Source organism: Nicotiana tomentosiformis, chromosome 6, assembly GCF_000390325.3.
Source record: "Nicotiana tomentosiformis chromosome 6, ASM39032v3, whole genome shotgun sequence".
NCBI classification, from domain to species: domain Eukaryota; kingdom Viridiplantae; phylum Streptophyta; class Magnoliopsida; order Solanales; family Solanaceae; genus Nicotiana; species Nicotiana tomentosiformis.
Window position 1 is genome coordinate 60749826 of NC_090817.1, and position 7344 is coordinate 60757169.

Consider the following 7344-nt stretch of genomic DNA (forward strand, 5'->3'; position numbering starts at 1 on the left):
GTATATACGAGGTGACGAGTGTATATGCACCGTCATGGGGTTATAGCATGCAGGATTGAGCTATTTACTTCCATATCTTTATTTATATGTTATCTCTTGTTACATGCTTTAGTTGCTACATGTTCTTACTTGTTATCTATGCTTTACTTGTTATTTATTATTTAATTGTTACCTGTTTTGATTTGTTCAGTTCTCACTTAATATCTGCTTACCTGGTACATGTTTCCAATTGCATTAATTGTATATTTTTGTTGTCTCATGTTTTACTTATTTTTATTGTCCTTATGTTACTTGAAGCATTTTGTTATGTCTTTATGTTTATGTGAGCCATTTAGCTATTTCAATATTAATGTTTTGCCAAGGTTTGGGATTGCGTAGTATTAGCTATTTTCCATTTGTACTGGAAGCTCCTTATTGTACCGTACGTTTCATTTCTCTTTTGTGTCGATGTTTCATAAATAGTGGAGTTGGGTTGTTTATGTTAATGACTTGATACTGGGGGATCAGGTTGCGCGCCGCAACATGGATGAAATAAATTGATATTGAAAAATCGGGTTACACGCCACAAAAGATAATAAAATAACATAATATTAGGAACGGATTGTACGTTGTAAAAGATATTGTGTTGAATATTGGGATTGGGTTGCACGCCACAATATGTTATTATGTTAAATGAGGGGATTGAGTTGTTGTTGTTTATAGTTGTATAGTTTTTCCTCGATATTGTGATATAAGATTTGAGGTCATGCTATTCTGGGGCCCTCTGGTAGTTGACCTTCGGGCCCGTTTATATGAGTTTACTGCTTTATTTCTATTTCTGTACTTTATCATCATCATCATCATCTTCATCATCATCATCATTATTATTATTATTATTATTATTATTATTATTATTATATACAGGTTTATTGTGAGTGACTTGCCATAGCCTCATCACTACTTCGTTGAGGTTAAACTCGGTACTTACAGAGTACATGAGATCAGTTGTACTCATGCTACACTTCTATATTTCTTGTGAAGATCTCGGTGTTGGTCCTAGCGGCGCGTAGCGAAGACTAATCGGATTCAATTGCTTTAGGAGACTTGAGGTAAAGTTGTTGGCGTTCGTAGTCCCTGAAGCCCCATTCTATCAAGTTTTACTGTTTATTTATTTCAAACAGTTGTACTTTAATTCAGACCGTATATGTAGTTTTTTAGTTGCTCTTGTACTTGTGACTCTAGATTTCTAAGAGTAGATTTAGTACCATGTTGTTAATATAAATACTTTGTTCATTTCAGAGTTTATCAATTGTTATTTATCATTACTCTGCTATAGTTTGTTAAAATTGGTTAAGTAATTAGCTAACGTTGGCTTGCCTAGCAAGTGGATATTAGGCGCCATCACGACCCCACAATTGGGATTTCAGATCGTGACAAGGTGGTATTAGAGAAATAGGTTTTCTCGGTCTCACGAGTCATGAGCAAGCTTAATAGAGTTTGGAGGATCGGTACAGAGACATTTGTACTTATCTTCTAGAGGCTATAGGGCTTTAGGAAAATATCACTTCTTTCTTTCTCTATCGTGCGACTTTATTCTATCACTGAAGTTTGAACCATTCTATTCATGTTCTCTTGCAGATGGTGAGGACACGCACAACATCCACAGCCAGGCAAGAGCCAGAGCCCCATGTTACAGCTACTACTAGGGGGAGGGGCCGGGGCCAAGGTAGGGTCCAAGGTAGAGGTAGAGCTCAGCCTATATCATGCAAAACAACACCCATTGCAGAGCCTCAGATCGAGCAGGAGGAGGAGATCCCTGTTCTGACCGTTCCAGTTGGACCAACTCAGGTTCCGGATGGGTTTATTGACATTCCCGTACTTTAGGACGCCTTAGTCCTCTTAGTGGGCCTTATGAAGAGTGTGGCCCAAGCCGAAGTATTTCCTATGGCACCATCTGTCTCCCTGGCTGGTGGAGGAACCCAGACTCCCGCTACTCACACTCGAAGCAGATGGCTCCCATATATCATACTCCGGTGGTTCCATTAGTTGGGGAATGGTTCAGCCCGTTATTTCTACACAACCTGGGGAGAGGCCCGTGATGTCATCTAAGAGATTGAAGAGGTTGGATAAGTTTACCAAGCTCTTTCCTATTCATTTTGGTAGGACACTTTTTGAGGACCCATAGGATTATTTGGACCATTACCACGAGGTGTTGTGCAATATGGGTATTGTGGAGTCCAATGGAGTCCACTTCGCAGTGTTTTAGATGACCGGCTTTGCCAAAAGATAATGGTAGGATTATGTTCGAGGCAGATCAATAGGTTCACCTCCACTCACTTGGGATCAGTTCTCACAGCTATTTTGGAGAAGTTCATTCCTTTTTCCCTGAGGGAGGAGTATCGCAACCAGTTTGAGTGTCTATAGCAAGGTGGCAAGACTGTTACCCAGTACGAGACCAGATTTGTGGACCTATCTCTCCATACATCTATCTTGATCCCTACTAAGAGGGAGAAGGTGAGGAGATTCATATATGGCCTTACTTTTGGTATCAGGCTACAATTGACCAAGGAGATGGGGATGATATTTCTTTCTAGCGGGCTGTAGAGATTGCTAGGCAGATCGATAGGATTCGTGGTCAGGGTAGGGAGGTAGTATCTGAGAAGAGGCCTTATCATTTTGGTGGTTTCAGTGGTGCCTTATCTATAGGCAGGGGTCCATTTGGTAGAGGCCATCCTCACAGGTCGATTCGGTCAGCGCTTCAGATAGCACACGGTGCTTCGAGCAGTCATAATTCTTATAGGTTTCAACCTGAGCAGCTAGTATTTAGTACACCTTCAGCTTCTATCGGGGATCATCTCAAACTCAGTAGTTAGGCCTGCTGCGGGGTTGCTTTGAGTGCGGCGATGCAGGTCATATCAGGAGGTACTGTCCTAGAATAAGGAGCAGCAAACCACAACAGGGTACTCATGCCATGATCCCGACACCAGTTGCTCCACCGCCCGTACAGCCAGCTAGAGGCGGGGGTCATGCAACTAGAGGTAGTGGTCAGGCCATTAGAGGTGGAGATTAGCCAGTTAGAGGCCGCCCGAGAGGCGGAGGTCAGAATAGTGGGGCTCAACCCCGTTTCTATGAATTCCCAACTAGACATGAGGCAGAGTCGTCGGATGCGGTCATCACAAGTATTGTTCTACTTTGCCATAGAGATGCATCAGTTCTATTTGATGCTGGTTCCACTTATTCATATGTGTCATCCTATTTTGCTTCATATCTGGATATGTTTCGTGCTTCTTTGAGTGTTCCTGTTTATGTATTTACGCTTGTCGGAGATTTTATTGTGGTAGACCGGGTATATCGTTCTTGTTTGTGCACTATTAGGAGCTATAAGACTAGGGTAGACCTTCTACTTCTTGATATGATGGGGTTTGACGTGATCTTAGGCATGGATTGGTTGTCATGCTATCACGCTATTTTGGACTGTCACGCCAAGACTATGACATTGGTCCTGTCGGGGTTGCCTCAATTGGGAGTGGAGAGGGACTCCTGGCCATTCTACTAGCAAGGTCATTTCTTATGTAAAGGCTTAACGTATGATCGAGAAGGGGTGTTTGGCATATTTGGCCTATATCCGCGATCCTAGTGCGGAAGTTCCTTCAATAGATTCAGTACTAGTTATGTGTGAGTTTCTCGAGGTGTTTCCTACATATTTACCGAGAATTCCACCCAATAGAGATATTGACTTCTGCATTGACTTGGTTTCGGGGTACTCAGCCCATTTCTACCGTACCATACCGTATGGCTCCAGTCGAGTTAAAGGAATTAAAGGACCAATTGCAGGATTTGCTTGATAAGGAATTCATTAGACCGAGTGTCTCACCTTGGGGGTGCATTTGTGAAGAAGAAAGATGGAACGATGAGGATGTGTATAGACTCTCGGCAGTTGGACAAAGTCACTATCAAGAACAAGTATCCGTTGTCAAGTATTGATGACTTATTTGATCAGCTTCAGGGTGCCAAGGTGTTTTCTAAGATTGACTTGAGATCTAGCTACTATCAGTTGAAGATTAGGGCATCGGATGTACCTAAGACAGATTTTCAGACTCTGTATGGTCACTATGAGTTCTTAGTGATATCATTTGGCTTGACTAATTCCCTAGAAGCATTTATGGATTTGATGAACTGGGTGTTCAAGCCCTATTTGGATTCTTTTGTGATCGTCTTCATTGATGATATTTTGGTTTACTCCCGTAGTCGAGATGAGCAGGAGCATCAAATTTCGGATCGTACTTCAGACTCCGAGGGATCGTCACTTATATGCCAAAGTTTCAAAGTGTGAGTTCTAGTTGGACTCGATTGCCTCTTTAGGCCATGTTGTTTCTTCCGAGGGCATTAAGGTGGATCCTAAGAAGATTGAGGCAGTTCAAAACTGGCCTAGACCTACTTTAGCTATAGAGATTTGGAGATTCTTGGGCTTGGCAGGCTATTATCGCTAGTTCGTGGAGCGGTTTTCATCTATCTCAACCCCATTAACCAAGTTGACCTAGAAAGGTGCTCTTTTCAGATAGTCCGACGAGTGTGAGTTGAGCTTTCAGAAGCTCAAAACTGCATTGGCCATAGTCCCAGTATTGGTGTTGCCTAGATGTTTGGGATCTTACACCGTGTATTATGATGCATCGCGTATTGGGCTTGGCGTGGTGTTGATGCAGGACGGTAGGGTGATTGCCTACGCGTCACGGTAGTTGAAGGTTCATGAGAAGAATTACCCTGTGCATGAATTAGAGTTGGCATCCATTTTTCACGCGTTGAAGATTTGGATTCACTATCTATACGATGTTCCATGTGAGGTCTATCCCGACCATCAGAGTCTCCAGTACCTGTTTAGGTAGAAAGACCTTAATTTACGGCAGCAGAGATGATTAGAGTTGTTGAAAGACTATGATATCTCCATATTATATGATCTTGGGAAGGCCAATGTAGTGGCCGATGCATTGAGTAGGAAGGTGGAGAGCATGGGTAGTTTGGCATATTTACCAATAACAGAGAGGCCACTAGCCATGGATGTTCAGGCTTTGGCCAATCGGTTTGTGAGATTGGATGTTTCGGATCCTAGTTGGGTTCTTGCTTGTGTTGTGTCACAGTCTTAGTTGTTGGAGCGTATCAAGGATCACCAATTTGATGATCCTCACTTGTTGGTGTTAAAGGATACGGTGCAACGGGGAGGTGCTAAGGAGGTTGTGATTGGTGATGATGGTGTTATGTAGCTTCAGGGCCGGATTTGTGTTTCAAATATTGATGGGTTGAGAGAGTTGATCCTTGAGAAGGCTCACAGTTCGCGCTATTCCATTCACTCAGGTGTCACGAAGATGTGCCGTGACTTGAAACAACACTATTGGTGGCAGATAATGAAGAAAGATATCGTTGCTTATGTATCTCGGTGTTTGAATTGTCAATAGATGAAGTATGAACATCAGAAATCGGGTGTTTGACTCAGAGATTGGAGATACCAGAGTGGAAGTGGGAGCGCATCACTATGGATTTTGTGATAGGCTTACCACGAACTTTGAGGAAGTATGATGCAGTCTGGGTTATTGTGGACCGGTTGACTAAGTTTGCACATTTCATTCCGGTGGCGACTTCATATTCTTCATAGTGGTTAGCTCAGATTTATGTCCACGAGATTATCCGCCTGCACGGCTTGCCCATTTCCATTGCTCATAGGCTTGCATTTCCCCCTAGACTAGTAGGGGTACATCCGCTATTTCACATTTCCATGCTTCGAAAGTATTATAAGGACGACTCGCATGTCTTGGACTTCAGCACGGTGCAACTTGATGAAAATTTGACCTATGAGGAAGAGCCGATAGCTATTCTAGACCGATATGTTCGCAAGTTGAGATCCAAGAGTTTTCCTTCTGTGAAAGTGCAATGGAGGGGTCATCCTATTGAGGAGGCTACGTGGGAGTCCGAGTCCAATATATGGAGTAGTTACCCCCATCTTTTTACCAGTCCAAGTACTTTTCTATGTCCATTCGAGGACGAACGTTTCTTTTAGAGGTGGAGAATGTGACGGCCCGATAGGTCATTTTGAGAACTAAACTTAATTTATGTGTTATGAGACCTTAATTATCTTTATTTAATGTTTCTTGATTTGCGTGCTTGGACCCTATCGCTTTCTGAAAAGCTTTTATGTAAAATTTTGAAGAAAAAATAATTTTTGGCTTAAAATGGGACTTGAGTTTACCACGGTCAACATTCTTGGTAAACGACCTCGGATCGGTGTTTTGATGATTCTGATAGGTTCGTATGATAATTTTGGACTTGTATGCGCTTTTGGTTGGGGTCCGGGGTGACCCGAACGCATTTAAGTGCATTTGGTGAAAAATTATAAAAATGAGTTTTCAAGTTGAAAATCATGAGTTTTGATGATCAATTCTTGTTCTTTAATGTTATTTTGATGATTTAAGGTAGCAAGCAAGTTTATCTGATGTTATTACACTTTTGTGCATGTTTGGTTTGGAGCCCGAGGGGCTCCAGTGAGTTTCGGATGTGTTTCGGATGAGTTTTGGCACTTATGCAACTGCTGGTGTGCTTCAGTTATGGAGTCTGTTGCAGATCTCGCAAATGCGAGGTAAGGCTCGCATTTGCAAATAAGAGTTCACATTTGCGATGCTGGGCTAGAAATTTGCTTTTGCGAACTTAGCTGAGACCACATTTGCGATTTCAGAGTCGCATTTGCGACACAGTGTTCTAGGGCAAGCTTCACATTTCGGAAGTGTTTGTCCACATTTGCGATGGGTGGCAGTTCGCATTTGCGACTTAGATGGGCCTGATGCACTGATTGCATTTGCGATCAGTGTGTCGTATTTGCGGGCATCGCATTTGCGAACAAGAGTTCGCAAATGCGACACTTGCAGCGGGTAAAAGAGGGTTAAAACGTGACTTCGCTCATTTACACCATTTCTCAACCCTAAACACTTTAGAGGTGATTTTTGAAGAACCTCTTCTTCCCAAATTCATTGGTAAGAAACTCTAATCTACTTTCTTTCAATTCCCCATTAATTTTCATGAGTTTTTAACATCAAATTTGGATTTCCATGGTAAAAATTAGGGATTTGGGGATTTTACAAAATTGAGATTTATATCTCAAATTGAGGTCGGATTTTAAAATAAAATACATGATTGGGCTCGAGGTGAATGGGTAGTTAGATTTTGGTCAGAATCTCAGATTTTGACCAAGCGGGGCCGAGGTTGACTTTTGCTGAACGTTTCTATTTCATCAAAGATTGAACCTTTTTCATTCGTGGGTAGTTTTTAAAGCTTATTTTGAATTATTTGATCGATAATTGGCTAGACCCGGTTGGTTTGGAG